Here is a 16,900-nt window from a genome sequence, read left to right as displayed (position 1 = left end):
AAAATATTCCTAATAATTTCTGAACCACCAGAACGCTAAAATCATAGATATTATAAAACAGTGGCTTGATAATACATGAGAAAGGGCATGATAGGATGGGATTAGGAGGCCTGAATTCTACCCTGTATTCATTAACCACGTCTTTTGGGGGAATTCGCTCAAGTTCTTTAAGCCTCTATTTCTTCAACAGTTAAAAAGTAAAATGGAAACGGGAGCCCACTGACCTGATTTCATCAACAAATCAATGGCATGATCACCACCACACCACCACCAACAATAACAAAAATGGGTGGGATTGGGGGAGGGGTGGAGGACTAACTGACCTCAAGCTAAAGGAGACTCAATAAAAGCCGAAACAGCCAAATGACGTAAGCAGTCATTGTCTGGATCCTGATTTGCTAAGACTTTTCTGAGAAAATCTAGGCAATTAGAATCTGAACAGGGGATTGGATGTACCAAGTAATCATTAACTTTGTTAGGAATCATTAATTTTAAGTGTCATAATGACATTATGGTTGGGTAAGAAAATGTCCATATGTTTTAGAGATGGTTGCTGACAGATGTAGGAATGAAATGACATGATGGCTGAAGTTTACTTTTAAATAATTTCCAAGAAAAAGGGAGGTATGAAAGGGGGGATGGGGAATAGATGAATCAAATCCTCCTAATCTTGATCATTGTTTAATTTGGTGACAGGTATATGGGGTTCATTATTCTATTTGTTCTCTTTTTGTCTGTTTGAAATTTTTCATTAAATAGAAACCCTAACACTATGAAATCTTCACAAAAAAAAAAAGGAAAAAATGTGGAGGCTGTATTAAATTACTTCTAACTTCTCTTCAAAACAGAAAACTCCATCATTCTATTTCAAAGGCTGAATACTGATGACTATAAAAATGTAAAGCAATCTTTGTTTTGATTTTCAGAATCAAATAGTATCTAATTAAGGCTGGGTTCTGATTGTTAAATTTTACTAGTTCCTACTCATAACCAACTGAAAGTCAAGGGGAAACAGACAATTCACAGTGGAAGAATTTCTTTTGAATACTCGATTTGTCCACAAACCTACACTTGATTTGTCAACAGGGAAGCCCGACCTTTAGCAGCAATAGAGTGAGCTTTTCCAGATCGAAAGCTCATCGCAGCTCTATGAGAGGTTGTGTGGAATGGCCTTTGCTGTGTGGTCACCCAGATCAATAAATTCCCTTTTTCCTCTCTCTTTGCACACAATAGGTTATGTAGCCATTTTCTATCCAGGAATAATCACTGTCATCAACGCTTTTTCCTTGCTGTTTGTCTATTTCTTTTCCCTTCCAAAGTCCTTTCAGTATGAAGAGATTCAAATGTTTTCACATTTCATATTTTGAAACTCCATTCTCTTAGGGAATGTCTCTTAGAGATCAGTACAACATCTTTAGCTGTGAGAGAGAGACGTTTACTTCCTTCATTCCAAATTGGATCTCTGTGTTAGAAACCGGAGGATTCGGTAACGTTTTGTAGTCTGTGGTGGAGCACTAGGAGGAACTCAGTCATAGTTAAACTTCAGCATGTTCATTGGCTTAAAAACTCCTGTTTGTGAAAGAGAGAAGTGAAGTGAGGCTTGGGTGCGTTTTACACACCCTGGTTCTCTGGCCCAGTGTTATAGGAAGGAACGACTTGAGTTGAATACAACTTATCTGTCTACTTAGGAAAATCAGTTTATTAAGGCAGCTTTTATTTATTGGTAGTAAAATACAATATTATTTTGGGAGCTTTAGAATGAAATGGGCGAACAACTGGTTTATCAAAATACTTATAAGGAACGTCACAGACCGCCCCCTCCTTTATCCCCAGTGATTTCTTCAGTACAATAGAAAGGAAGAGTCCGCCTAAAGAAAGGCAGCCAGTCCCACAGCAAAGATGTGGGAAATAGTAAGTGGAAACCAAGTTAATCTTTAAAAGTTGTTTATAGATTGGAATTTCTACTTGGTCAGTGCTTGGCGGGAAAGAAAAAAAGAAAGCTCTTTTTATACTCTTATCAATAAAAGTAATCCTAACATTCCAATGGAATAATAGGTAAAGGGGCATTAACTGAAAAAAATTAGAAAAATACAAATAGTTGATGTATTTAGGAATAAGGTGTAACTTTGTTAGCAATCAAATAAATGCAAATTAAAACATAAAATTTTTAAAATTTCCGAATTGGCAAGGATAATAGAGGGTATGGTGACAAAGACAGTAATGGGTGTGGGGGGATGGACAAGCCACTGCAAACAGTGAAATGACTTACAATTGGAAATATGATCTTGATTCCCACTTTTAGGAATATATCCTAAGGAAATAATGAGATGCTATCAAAAGGTGTGGTACATTCATAGGTTTAAATCAGTAAAAAAACCCCCATACTCTCAGAGAATATCTAATGACTTGGGAAAATGCTGATAATATAACTAAGAAGAGTAAGAGAAAACTATGTGTATTTATACATAATATATGAATATGCACAGAAAAGACCAAAAGAAAATTATCCAAAATATTATATCTATTTCTGTCAGAAACAGTAAAATTAAGTGATTTTACCTTCTTGGAAATACTTTTCTCTATTTCCTCTGCATATTTATTTTTACAGTAAATATTGCATTATTTTAATTTTGTTTCTAATAGATTTATTTTTACCATAAAAGTAACAATTACTGCAAAATTCTTAGGAAGTACAACACAAGAATAAAAAGCATAAACTTAGTGAGCTAATGTGTACAGGATTTCTCTTGGGGGTGATGAAAATATTTCAAAATTGATTGTAGTGATGGTTGCACAACTCTGTGAATATACTAAAGCCATTGAATTGTACACTTTGGGTGAATTGTATAGTATGTGAATTATATCTCAATAAAGTTGCTATAAAAAACAAAAAAGTATAAAGATCACCTGCATTGCCACCATCCCAAAATTATCACTGTCAGCATCTTGGCGCATAGCCTTCCAAACTCATTTCTATGCATCGTACATGCTTATTTAAAGAATAAAAATCAGATCATACCATGCATACCGTTTAAAAAGTATTTTTAATTACAACGTGTATAACTTTACAATCAGAAAGTATAATCAGATGGAAGGATAATTAGGACAACAAAGTTCCAGTTCCAACCTTATGGTTTTTTTAAAAAGAATTTTATTTTTCCTTTTTCTCCCCAAAGCCCCCTGGTGTTGTATATATTTTAGCTGTGGGTCTTCTAGTTGTGGCATGTGGGATGCTGCCTCAGCATAGCCTGATGAGCGGTGCCATATGTGTGCCCAGGATTCCAACCTGTGAAACCCTGGGCCACCGAAGTGGAGCGCATGAACATAACCACTTGGCCCTGGGGCCAGCCCCACCAGCCTTGTCTTAAGGAGCTGTGAGCCCCTGAGGAATCACATGACTTTTCAGAGACAAACTTTCACCTGTACAAGGCAGGGCTGGGACTAAAGGAGATTTTAGTCCTTTTCAATTTTAGAGTTCTGTGAATCTATGCTTTCCTTAGTGAGGGGACCATAACAGTAGCAAAAACTTGGTGTTATAACATTGTTGTGATAGCAAAGACTATTAATCAATAGGGACCGGTAATCGTCAAGATACACTGTTATGTTGATAAATGAAGAAAACAATGGATAGAAGAGTGTGTATGTCATGCTACTATCCGTGTTAAAGCAAAAGAGAATACGCGTATAGTTTCATATGTCTACAACATTTCTGTACAGATACACAGAAGCTGGCTTTAAGGAGAGGGAAGTGGGTGGCTGGGAAACTGGTGGTTCTGGAACTTACTTTTCACGATGCAATATATCCTTTAGTATTTGCAAATTTTGTGTCTTTTTTTAAACAATAAAATAATTATTAGGAAAAAAATCTTGTTAAGGAAGAAATATAGAAGTCTTGGGTGTAATGACAAATGATGTAATGCAACCTTGCCACTCATTCCCTTGCCTAAACCCTTTTAATCACTTCCCTTGCCCGATTCTTGTGAGACCTGCATGATTGCGCCAAGCCACCTTAGTCCTCCTCTATGGCCACTTAGCCACATGTTCCTTTCACTCCAGTCACACTGGCCTTCTATCAGTTCCTAAAAACTTTAAGCTCTTCCTCCCTAAAAATGTCAAATGTAGCATCAGCAACTTCAGATAATACGCTTCTTAGGAATTCCAACTCAAGTTGTGGAATTTCAAAACTGAGAGACCTCTGAAATGGAACTCACCCCTCACTTTACACTGGAGAGAAGCTGGCCTCTACAATCTGAGGTCACACAACTAGTTCTCTGCTGTATGTAATTAACCTTAGCAGCTGATCTCTGGAGTTTCATTAAACAAAAGTAGGTTAATAAAAAGGAAGCCTTTGGATTTTAGATTTTGGTAGAGTGAGGCTACACTAGGACTTGGAAAGTTAATTTGATTTCTTATCCATGGAAATGTCTTCACAATGCCAATGCTCAGAGGGACTAATCAGGCAAAAGAATGCTCCCTAAAAATGAAAAGCCACTGTGATGCTGGATTCTACCAAGAATCACACAATTATGTTAGAAATATATTTGTTTAATTTGAGGAAGAAATGAATTTGATCATCCTGAGGACATTCATCCATGGAACTAGCTTTTAAAAATCCTCATCTCCACAATGTGGCTAAATTAACCGTAGTTAAGTAAATTAGAAACTCAAGCAGCTTCAGAATGTGAGCAAGACCTTGGACAGACCTGATGGGCATCTAGCCCTCAAGGTTGCAAGGAAATGGATCACCAAGAGACTGAGATGCAGGCAAATGACGAGATAAGGCTCTGAGTCCTCTGGGAAATTTTCTTCTGAAAGAAATGGACCCACCAGCAGAGCACAAAAAGGCCTAATCTGAATTCCATTCTCTACACCCTACCTCCCACTTCACAAGTATAAATCTATATACATTCTTCTCCAGTTAGGTTTTGTTCTAAGATTGTCAGACTCTTTAAAATATGTGTTTTTATTTTTATAGTTTATTATTTCTGCTTATAAAAGTCATGTTACAGAAAAGCTGGAACATACAGACATGTGTAATGAAGAAAATAAAAGTCAACCATATCCCCAACCCCAAGATAATTACTGCACATTCTGCACTATTTTCTTCTACTCTTTCATCTTTGTGTATGTGAGTGTGAGGGAGTCATGTGTTTATAAGGGTTATGGAATTGGAATATTACCTTTGTCTTCTATTTTTTTTTCAACTTAACGCTTTCTTGTTAGCATTTCCAAAATTATTAGATGATTATCCTTTTATACAAATCTTTGTGTGACTGTTGATTATTTTCATAGCATAAATTTCTGAAACATTATAGTGTCAAAGGGTATGGATATTCTTAAGGCATTTGATACACATCATCTAATCATCTTTAAGAAATTGTCTTCCAGTTTACACTCTCCATAGCACTGAGTGTCCTTTATAAAGTCAGTCTTACCAATAGAGAATATATATGTTCAATTGCTGACAAATTGTGTGAAATTTTTTATGTTTTGTTTGCATTACCTTTTCCTCAATTTTTAGAGTAAACCTTTTTCCTAATGTTCATATGTAATAATTTTATTTTTCTTTATCTATTCATGACATCTGCCCAACTTTCTGATAAAGGGTGCATTTTGTTAATCTGTAAGAGTTTTTTTATATATTAAAGATTTTAACCCTTTGAGTATATGTCATAAGTAGCTTCACTATTTGGCCCGCTTCCCCCTTCTTTTATTTGATTGTTCCCTAAAAAAATCTTAGGAAAAAATTTTACGTAGTCAAGCCAGCCAATCTTTTTAATTTTTCCATAGCTTTTATTTAGAAAGTCCTTTTCTCATCCAAAGATAAGTATCTACCTATATTTGCTTTAATTTATAATTTTAAAAAATATTTAATTTTTTATTCCCTCTGGGAATATTTTCAGGAAGGGTGTCATAAGAAGCAGTAATAGGATTTTTTCTAAATGCCTCAACATTGTTTAATAAATAATCTTTCCTTTCTGAAAGGTTTTGTAATGCCTCTTTTGTCACACGGTTGGCCCACAGCCGCGTATTGGTTTGCATGTAACCTGCTGTGTGAGGAGTGACTGGATTAACTTTCCCAAGTGGGAAGTAACTGTAGGCAGTTTGAAGACTCACTGTGTAGCGCCTACAGTTCCTAAAATCTGGTGGCTATTTAATAATATTTAATTTAGTCTTGTATGAAATGAACAATTACTGAGTCATTCACACACCTGGGAAAGTTTAACTGGAAGATAAACAAGTGTCTGTCCCGACTGGTTAAATGTTTACCTTTTGGGGAAAAGGGTGCCAGGCCTGATAGGATTTTTAGTGATTCTTTCAAGTTATGATTTTCTCTTCCACCCCCTACTATTCTGATCCAGTTACTTTGATCTTTGGAACATAATATTGGTTTGTTATGGGCCTCAGGATTAGGACTAAATTCCAGATCTCAAGGCCCTTTAATTCATCATTCTCCAAGAAAAGTTATGATGCCACTGGGTATTTTCACACTTGAGTAAATATACAGACACCTTTAAAAGGAAAAAAATTCCCATGGACTTTTAGTGATGCTTTAAATTATCTTTATTAAAATATCATTTAAATAAACTGCATATTCTTACAGGTACTAACAGAAAAGGTATTGGGGTCATGGTTGCATGGTAGACATTCATATGATCCAGAATATGCATCATATTAATTTCCTTAAAAAATACTGTAACTGAAGCAAAAGCACAAATTTCATGGATTTCGTAGAGAACTTGGAGATCCCCTAAGAATATGTGTCCTAGTTCCAGTCTAACAAAACAGAAATGGGCGAACCACTTGACCATAAACCACACCCAACCCTCCAGCTTTGCCCTTTTTCCAGGCAGTTTGTCTATCTACTCAGTCTTCAAGGCTCAACTCAAATGTGAACAATCACATTTAACTAATCTAGATGTAAACTAATGTAACTGGTGTAACGAACCAGATGTAAACTAATCTTCATACGCCTATAACCATCACACAACTATAAAACCAAAACTAGATAGGAACAAAACTATAAAACCAAAGCTTCAAATAACTTTATCTTAATAAGACAGATGATAATGTCTTGTTGAACAGAATAGTTTGCTCCTCTCGTCAACGTGGTACAATGTTGGTTCTACGTGCCCTTACCAAGTGAACAGACATAATTTACTCATTTCTTCAACCATTAATCTTTATTTTTCTTCAAGAAACCTTTAGAAATTGAACTGCAGCACATCAATCCATCAGGATTTTCATCAACAGCATCAGTTCTCAAACATCCCACCAATATTCTTCTAAAGAATTTGCTTCTAGAAGTTGATATGTATAACTAACCTGATTTTTGCTTTATAGGTTTTAATAATCCATGTTCTCTTACACCACTGTGAAAGGAAAACTCTCTCTGGAACCAAAAAGAAATGGTTTCAAGATGAAAGGAAGTCACTCAATGTAGTTACTTAAATATTTTAAATGAAATAATTTCTAAAAATTAAAATTTATATTCTGTATCACTTACAATCAGAGTGGGGAGAGGCTGTGGTTATTGTTTGTAAGTCTAAGAGCTTAACTATAACAGAAGCTTTCTCAAAATTTTATGGAATAAATTCCCCAAATTTTATAGGAAAATATTGTACAGGAGTCTTAGGTTGCTCAAGACCTTGTTTCCTAATAGTTTTTGAAAGCTGTTGACTTTTAGAAATGAACATGTTGATCTGGGCGTAAAGGAGGAGGATATGCAGAAAACAGAAGAGATGCCAATTCACAATGCAGCAGGCAATTAATTAACAAGAGTCGTGCTCCTTGAAACATACGATGGAGGAGATCTGAGAATCTTAGAATAACAGAACATGCTATTTCCTCCAAGTGACTTTACTGGTGTGATTTTTCCACCAGAGTTAAATCAATAGATTAGACCTTGGGGTAAGGCAGTGGTTCTCCATAGGGGGTGATTTTGCCCACCAGGAGACATTTGGCAATGTCTGGAGACATTTTTGGTTGTCACGACTGCGGAGCAAAAGCATCCTATTTGCATCTAATGGATAGAGGTCAAGGATGCTGCAAAACATCTTACAATGCACAGGACAGCACCTCACAACAATTATCCAGCCAAAGATGTCAATAGTACCAAGGTTGAGAAACCACGGATTAAGATGTCCAACCCAAAGAACTGTATCTGGGCTGCATCCCTGTGTGCATAGGGCTTGTGTGGAGGGCTGTAGCCTTGTGTATCCTCCTGCTCCACACACACACACACACACACACACACACTCAATCAATTTATCTATCTTACAAGGCAACAATCAATCAATCAATTTATCTATGTTACAAGGCCACAAGAACTACCCCGAATCCTCCCAGCTAGTCTCCTGGAACACAAGTTAGTCACAGGAAGGTTGAGTTAGAGGATTTTGCAGTGAGCCAACCACACAATAAGACCACTACTGAAGGAAAGGATAAAAGGAACAGTGAAGAGCATAACAGGATTCATCAGTTCATTTGTTCACTTATTCAGCAAACCTTTATTGAGCACCCACATGTGCCACCCTGCTAAGCATGATAATACACGGTCAACACAACCAAACCTGGTCCCTGCCCTCATGGAGCTTACAACCTAGAGGAGACTATAAAGGTTACCAAGAGGCCAGGAAAGTGAGGACTCAGTAAATGTACCTGATAGAGGGACCCTTACGCAGCAGCTCGAGAAGCTTCCACATCTGTATAATCTCATTTGAACCGCACAACAAACCTCATGAGACAGGCTATATTCCCTTCTTAGAGAGATTAAAAACACGGCAAGGTCATCCAGTTTGTAAGTGGCAGGGCTGACACTTCAGCCAAGTGACACTGAGGTCCCTGTTACATTGTTCTACAGAGCAAGGATACGTCTAGGCACTCTTACTTGATTGACCTGGAATTTCCTCCCCCGATTCCCACCAATCAATCATATAGGTCCAAAGCCCTTCCCTTTATGAAAAAGTGTCCCTAGCCTTCTCCATTTCTTCCTTATATAATACCTGGATTATTTTCTAGCTGTTTCATATATCTACACATACATATATATATATATACATATATATATATATATATATATATATATATATATATGCCTTGTGTTCCTAATTAGATGGGAAACTCCTGACCTGCAGGGACCAGATCTTCCATTTCCTGTGCAACCTTTTGCAGTACTGCAGACAGTCACCCAATAAATGCCTGCTACATGAATGAACCTGTAGAGATAAAAATACTTTACGGTATTCCCATTTATTGGTTTCATGCTTTTAGTTTGCTTGGTGATAGGACTGTACATTCTAAGCTTCCAGAGGGCAGAGAAAATGGCTTGGTGCTTTCCTTACACTTAGCAGACACCATGCAAAATGTGATCCTCGCATGCCTTTTTGATGCTCTGGATAATATTAGCACTCTGCAGTGTTTTTGTGTATCTAAGGACCGAGGTTGTTAGCCTCTCTGAGGCGGGTTATGTTCCTTCCTTGCCACTGTGAGCGCCCACGGCGCCTAGGACAGGGCTAGATTATTGCAGAAGACCCCCCCCCCCCCCCCCCCCCCGCATATTTTTATTACTAAGGAGGCCGACTGCGAAGGTGGCAAGCTCTTACAGAACCCCAGAGCTTGCGAGGAAATGAGCAAAGTGGAAGGGGATTTGAAGGCAGGTCAGAAAGGGCCTGGATGAGACTGCTGAGGCTGCTCTGGGAGAAGCCAGCCTAAGTCGGACAAGCAGGACTGCAGCCGCGCGCCGCCCGCAGGCCCGGGCCCGGGAGGCGGCCCGCCCGCCCGCCCCGCGTGCCCCGGGAGCTGTCCAGACGGCCCCGCCCGCGCCTACCTGGGCACTCACCCGCGCCGCGCGGCCTCTCCTCCTCCCACCCCGGCCGCGGGAGCCCGGCTCGGGCCTGCCCCGCCGCCTCCCCGCCGCCGAGGAGCCCTGCGGGCGGCGCCCTCGCGGCCTCCGCCGGGCCAGCCAGACAGAGCGGGGCGCGCCGGGGGCGGCCGGGTCAGGCTCGGCGGGGCTCGGCGGGCTCGCCCCCGGCCGGGAGCCTGCAGGGGGCGCGGGGCCGGCCCCGCCCCGCCGCCTTCCCTCTCCCTCCCGGCTCCCTGGATCCGCGCCGGGAGGAAATGATGTGTTGCTGCCTGGTTAATCACAGCTCCAGACACTCATTGGCCGAGCGCTCCGCAGCCACTTCCTTCTCCTCCTCCTCCCGCTCCTCCCGCTCCGGCTCCTGCTCTTTGCAGCCGCCGCCGCCGCCGCCGCCACCGCAGCCTCCCCCTCGGCGCTGGGGGAACTTTGCGACTCTCTGTGACCGTCTCCCCCGCCGCCCCCGGGCAAGCCCGCACCCGGCGCGCCCGCCCCGCCCGCGGCTGTCCTCGCAGCCCGTGCCGTAGCGCCTCGGGAAGTTTATTCCGCCCGCCCTCCTCCCCTTCCTTCTCCTCCTCCTCCTCTTCACCCCGCCTCCCCGCCCTCCCCCGGCTCTTTCCCCGGGGTGGCTGCCGCTGCCGCCGCTGCCGCTGCCAGGCTGCTCCCCGGCCAGCCGCGCCGGCCCCAGGGCTGGAAAGCCCCTGGCCCCACGCGCCGCTTGGCTGCAGCCGCCGCCGCCGCTGCCGCTCGGGGCCGGCCGCCGGCCCTCGGCCCCGCGGAGTTCCGGGCTCCCTCGCCGGCTGCACCGCCCCGCCCCGCCCCGCGCCCGCCGGCCGCCCGCCCCGCGCCGCGCCGACCTGCAGCGCCCGGCTGGCCCGCACTCCGCCTCCCCCGGCTCAGCCCCCGGCCGCGGCGGGACCAGAGGTGAGGGCAGGTCGCCGGCTGCGCCTGCCGGAGCCGGGGTACCGAGGGAGGAGGGAGCCTAGCGGGAGAGAGGCAGGCATTGGGGGTGGGAGGGTGGGCGTCTGCGGTGCCTCCCCCTCGCTTTCATTCCTTTCTCCCCGAAGCTTGATGTGCTCTCGGTGGGGGAAGCAGCCGCGGAACAAAACTGTCTTGCTTTGGGCCTGAACTGCTGGTGGGATATGGGAGCGGGCAGAAGCATGGGGGCGGGAGGGGTCTTCTGGTTTGCAGTGTGTGTGTGTATTTGTGTGTGTGTGTGTATGTATATGTATGTATGTATGTATGTATGTAGTGAACTCCTTCAGGGTGTGCGCCTCCGACTTGTAAATCGATCTGGCCGCCCGGCCACGGGGCTCACCTTCCTAGCTGAGCTTGGTGGAGAGTAAAGGGATGGGCGAGTCACCCCCACCCTCAAAATATCCGTCTCTTCCAAGAGGAATTTTCTGCTGGAGAGACAGCCAATAAACTCTGCTCAACTCCCTCCCTCCCTCCGTTCTTCCTAGCTGCAGTTTTAAAAAGCTTCAAAGCCAGGAATGTGGGATTCATCTTCCGATCCCCAGAAGGCAAATGTGGTTACAGATGTTGCACGGTGCTTTGCCAAGTTTAAAACCCTTCCTTCAACACTGTAACCAAAACATTGAGGCTGGAACCTTGGGCGCGCTGGGGAGAGATGTGGGCCTCTGGGGCCGCTGGATTCACTAACTTCCTTCGGGTTCTAGACTGGCTCTGCTCTGTCCAGTTTGTGCCAGATAAGTCTCCCACTGCTCCCTCCCCCCTTTTCCCTGGAGTTTTGAACGTTCCTTGCATGGGAGAGAAGCCGCAGAGGAAGCTACTTAGGGAATAAAACATTCCACTTAGTAGAAGAAAAGTCATGGAGAAAAAGTTGTGATTAATTTGGCTGTTGGAGCAGAGTAGTACAATGGATGTCTTAATTTTGTTGGGGTTTCTTTTTTTTTTTTTGAGGTGTGTATGATGGGAGTTCGACTACGAGAAAAAGGACTTGCCTCATATATATTTTGTATATTTTTGAAAAGAGGCTCTCAAACTGAGACATAGACATAACCCAGTGGTTTTCAAGAATCCTGTCCCAGAGATGCAGACTGCTCTGACAACCCAAGGGAAGGCGGTGGCAAAAAATAGACACCACCTCCCTTTTCCCGCAAAAAAATTCTTCCTGGAAAGGTGATGGTAAGAAATTTCAGAGATGGGCTGATCCAAGTGGCGGGCCTTAAATGGAAACACTATAGTATGTCCTGGCACTTGTCTGTGGAGGTGGGTGGTTGGCTAGGGGCCCAGACTTGGGCAGCCCGCAGACGCTAGACTTGTGCTGACCTCAGACACTGGCCTTGCCCTCCAGCTTTACAGTACGCTTGAGTATGAAATACTCATTTCAGTGATAGGAACAGGGGTCAGGAGGTTATCTTCTGCCTGGACAGGAGTTGGATCACCCGGCTTCTAAGACCAATTCACTTTTTTTGTGATCCAGTTGTTTCTGTGTTCTGTCCTGAAATTAAAGAAACGGAAGTCTTTTGAAGCTGAAATGTATAGGCCTTAAATTGATGGAATTGTGTGTTGGAATAGCATTTCTACGGTCACCCCTCATGCAAGTCCTCAAAGGGGGTGAATGATGTTGCAGTAAATTCTGGATAGATGGCAAAATTCAAAGGCTGAGATGGGTATAGATTGGGTTCGTGCTCTCCTTTTCCAGCAATATGGGTGAGTTTTACTTGAAAGGGAGAGAGTGGTTTTAAATAAAACTTGATTTAGGTAGTAGTTTTACAACTTTTTTTTACCTTGGAAGAGAGTGATCATTTGAGTCCGAGTAAGTTTCTTGTTATGTCTCAGTATTTTAACAGAACGTTAAGGATGCGTACTAAAGATGGAGTAGTATCCCATATTCAGGAACGTAAGTAAGTAATTTCGAAAGTGAGGAACTTAACTCCATTGATAGCATTGTAGCGATTTTTTTTTCAATGTAGTGGTTTACCAAATTTTGTGCATCTGTCCATGGAACACATAACCATGATTGAATCAGTAAATAGAGACCGTGTGTCTGTCTTACTCTAGATTGTACTGAACTAGTCCTGTGATGGTCGTGGTAGGCTTCTAGGAAAGGCTGGATTGAATAGTCCAGCCTTCTGGGGGAGGGAGGGACAGGACAGAAATGGATTTGAAAAATGATCCTGCTATTCAAGGTCATGAGGTGAAGATGGAATCAATGCATATATATGGTACTTTAGGCAGAGGCGAGCTGGGACTGAGAATTGTCCTCTGCTTTTTCTGCTGTTGGATCCCTGCATCTTGATTTATTTTTAAGTGAAGAGGTCTAATGCACAACTTGTTAGAAATTAGGGAGAAGTAAACTATCGATGGCGGCAAAACCCTTTGATATGTTTTGAGTGAATTTAATGACATATGATGATGTGGGGAGCGGGGGACTGGATATGTACCAGGCTCTGTGCTCAGCTCTTTACACACACTTTTTCATGGCATTTTCACAATAACTGCATGGTTCTTATTACTTCACTGTTTTACGATAAGAAATTGAAGCTTGGCAAAATTGAGTGAGTTGCCTAAAGTTGTAGAGCTAGTCCGTGGTGGAGTGGGGATTTGAACCAGGAGTTTGTGGGACTCCAGGACCCTTGTTCTTAGCCGCTTTCACCAGTGTTTGCCAAGTTTCATTCATTCATATGCTGTCTTCAAGAGTTTACCGTCGCTAACTCTTGCTTAGTCTATTAGTTAATCAGTATTTTTCTTTAAGGCAACAATTCACCTTTAAAAAACAAAAACTTAAAGACATCATCACTGACGAGGAAACAATCTATCACTGTTAAATTTGGGAAAGCCAAGTCAGTTGTTAGGAATAGGAGGTAATCATTAAGATGTATTCATACTTACATTGAAACCCCAATTCAGGATAATGACTATGGGGCGGGGGTGGGAGGTGGGTGGGGGAGGTGTCTGTGTGTTTGTTCCAGGGACCTGGGGATAAGGGGGGAGGAGGTAGGTAGATGATACAGTATTGGTGATATTCTGGTTTTTGGATTGAGTGATGGGTTCATGGGTGCTGATTTTATTTTTATACTTTATAACCTACATTCACGATACATACTTTTTTGTAAAAAGATAAAGAAAATTAAACACGTAACTATTAGCATAATGATTACTTGGGGAATATTTCATTGCGCTGTTCTGACGATAGACTTCGCTTGGTGCCTGTGTGAAGTAGGCACACAAGAACTATTGGTCTTGAGTGACAAGACCCCAGGTGATAATTTTGAAGCAAGCTGATTGTCATCATACCTGAATAAGATTGAGGTATGTCCCCTCCTTTATTTTCTCCTGCTTCCACTCCCATTTCCAATATTGCATGGGCTGCAGCGCGGTTTCTCCTCACTGGATATGGGAGACACAGGCTGGGCTGAAGCTGGCACTTCTCAGCATCACCTCGTCTTATGCATCTAGTGCTCAGGATGAGGCAAAGAATGCTGTCATGAAGTGTTAAGAAGCTTTCGTTTTTACCCAGTGGTAAGTGTGACTGTTCAGACAGGGAAGTCAGTATTTAAGTAAAAGCAATGCCTGAGTAAAATGTTAACAGTGTTAAACCAGCAAGGCTGGCAAATAAAGCCATAGAGATTTTAATTGGAGTCCACATCGTTTCTTGTTTTATTTTCCCAAGCAAGTATTGGGCACTGTGGCTTTATTCCTGGAAATGAGGATTTGAATTGGGTTTCCTGGTACAAAATGCCTTCTTTGATCTCTTGGAGTGAAAACTTTGTGTTTCTTTCTGTGGCCAATTCCAGCTCTCAGAAGAACCAAGTGGAAGGTTTACCTCTTCTTTTTTAGCAGTTGGCTGTAGAGTGGTCTTGCTTGCCACGCTAGTTTAAAAATCAGAAGTTCCAAACCAGGATTTGTCTGTTGGAAAGGATGTTTAAATTAAAGACTCCTTTTGAAAGAGCTTCATCAAGTTGGTGTGGCTGGCACATCATGGCCTTTGGTTCAGACGGGGGTAGTTTTGCTTGAACTTACACTCTCAAAATTAACTAATAAGAGACCCAGTAGCTTCCTCTTTGAAGTTACAACAAATATTCCTCTTGCCCCAGTATTCAAACCGACTGCACAGTTGAATAATATTCCTGTGCTCTTCTATGAATTTTTGGAAATCTGAGCTTGTTTGTGTGCCTGAAGACTCTTCTGTGATCCCTGAGAGCTTTGTTTTCCAGAGCCGCCACCACTCCGTTGTTTGATTTTTGGGTTTCAGTCTGTGACCAACATTCCACTTTGCCCATTAGAGTTGCTTCATTGTTTGCTCTGGGTATTTGGCCTTTATTTCTGTGACTGGGAAAGTGACTTTAACTTTTAGTCTTTCCACGTTTCATGGATGTTCCTGCAGTAGAGGAAGGTTGCTTTTTGGAGGGTGGGGCGAGCTCAGGGGTCTCGTTTAGCATAGGCATCCTGATGGTTCTCCCAGAATTCAGCTCTCTCATCACATGGCCAAGTCTTGGTGGGTCTGTTCCTTTGCATTGCCCTTCCCCCACTTTTGGGGCGAGCCAAATCCTTCAGGGCTCAGAGTAAGCTCATTGCAAGCAAGAATCCTTCCCAGATTTTGCTTTTTGACATTCTCCTAGCATTTTATCGTGTTCACTATTCATTCTGTGACTTGATTGATCTCTCTGAGAGCAAGGACTCCAAGTTATTCATTCCTCCATTTATTTGTTTGACACAATTCATCTCCCTTCACCCATTTAAAACCTTTCAAATTCTCTCACTGGGCTCCTTGAGGGCAAGGACTGTGTCTTATTCATCTTTTGTATATCTTTTGCACCTAACACAGTGCTTGGCCCAGACCACACAGTCAATAAATCGTTTTTTAATTGCTAGAGAATGAATGGTTGATTGCACATTAGGGGAGCAAACAAACCCGCTACTCCAGGCAAACAGGGAGGCAGAATCAGAGAAGGTGACACCAGACGCCATAGTCCGTTCTTAAGGATGAGTTTGGGAAGCAGGGATGAAAGGCACTCTAGGTAGAAGGAGCTGTTTTTGATACCCCTTTTTTCATGCTTGATATGTAACTTAGTGAATTCAACAGGCATCTGTGGTGTTCTTCACATTATATGCTTCCTTTTTTGATTGTTTTTGGATTTAAGGGTGACACCTCCTTTTTGGGGAAGAATATCTCAACTAATATTTTGTGTCCCACAGAGCAAGGAATCCTGCGGTACTGTGTGTATGGCTGGGACTCAAACACTTGGTGAATTGACTCCTTTACCCTGACTTTCTCCTGTCTCATATGTTCTCAGACAATTGACTGTGAAAACAGTGCTCATGTGAGATGGTGGAATGTGGATGACCTCCTTGGAGAATGGGTGGAATCCAAAGTAAGCCCCTCTTTTGATAGGTTTTACAGGCTGATGGGAGTGGGCACGCCACCTAGACCTTTTCCACTTGCGTACTTGATGGCAGGGTGTCTTGCTTGTCTATGAAAGCCAGGAGAGGTCATTGCTAGCCACCATGCAGTGTGGGTGCCATCTTGTTTCTTTTTCTTTTTTTAGCCAATTCTGGAAGAATTATTAATTGAACTTCTAAAAAATAACCTTGAGTTTGATGAGAAATGTACAGAGAGGATGAAGGAAGGTAGGGATTGTCTTGGACAAAGCTGGATGTTAGATATGGGTGATACGTGGAGGTTGGAGAGGGGGTCCTGAGAAAATTATGCAGTAAAAGAACTTGAGGAGAAGCATTTCTAGTGTAGTGGGGATGGATTGAGGAGATATTTTAAACCAAGTTCTGAATCTTCCACTATTATAGCTGTTGATGAGTGGTGTTACACGCCAGGTGAAAATAGAATGTGCTTGATCATTTTCCTTAAGTGGTAGGTTAATGCTTATAAGCAAATACCGCCAAGAGAGCCGGAGCTTATGGCCTTGTAACTTGATTCAGGGACTTAAACAAGATAGAAATATACATAGGAACAACCAGTAGGAAGAAAAAGTGTAGGTGGTTATCTAGAGTGATCCTTTCCTTCCTTTTTGGGAATAAGGTAAATGGTAAGGAACAAGTGTGCCAAATGGTTTTTGT

General features: G+C 42.4%; 1 protein-coding gene and 1 long non-coding RNA gene across 10 annotated transcripts in view; one reads left to right on the top strand and one right to left on the bottom strand.

The window, feature by feature from the left end:
• Window positions 1-10,060, bottom strand: part of LOC138918651 (uncharacterized) — a 40,295-nt gene extending 30,235 nt beyond the window's left edge. The window contains exon 1 of one of the 2 annotated variants that reach the window (XR_011428231.1): window positions 9,830-10,060. This is a non-coding gene — a long non-coding RNA (uncharacterized lncRNA). The remainder of the gene's footprint in view (window positions 1-9,829) is intronic. The other variant, XR_011428230.1, reaches the window with a different exon arrangement.
• A 282-nt stretch (window positions 10,061-10,342) lies between these two features.
• ACVR1 (activin A receptor type 1) overlaps window positions 10,343-16,900 on the top strand; it is a 122,657-nt gene continuing 116,099 nt past the window's right edge. For 4 of the 8 annotated variants that reach the window (XM_070240978.1, XM_023622944.2, XM_070240980.1 and 1 more), the window contains exon 1: window positions 10,644-10,783. The gene's annotated coding sequence lies outside the window, so the exon portion shown is untranslated. Of the gene's footprint in view, window positions 10,784-16,900 lie in introns of all 8 variants that reach the window. The other 4 variants (XM_023622945.2, XM_005601501.4, XM_023622947.2 and 1 more) reach the window with 4 other exon arrangements.

Source organism: Equus caballus, chromosome 18 (assembly GCF_041296265.1).
Source record: "Equus caballus isolate H_3958 breed thoroughbred chromosome 18, TB-T2T, whole genome shotgun sequence".
NCBI classification, from domain to species: domain Eukaryota; kingdom Metazoa; phylum Chordata; class Mammalia; order Perissodactyla; family Equidae; genus Equus; species Equus caballus.
The sequence above is the reverse complement of the archived record's forward strand: the minus strand, read 5'-3'. Positions and strand labels throughout refer to the sequence as shown.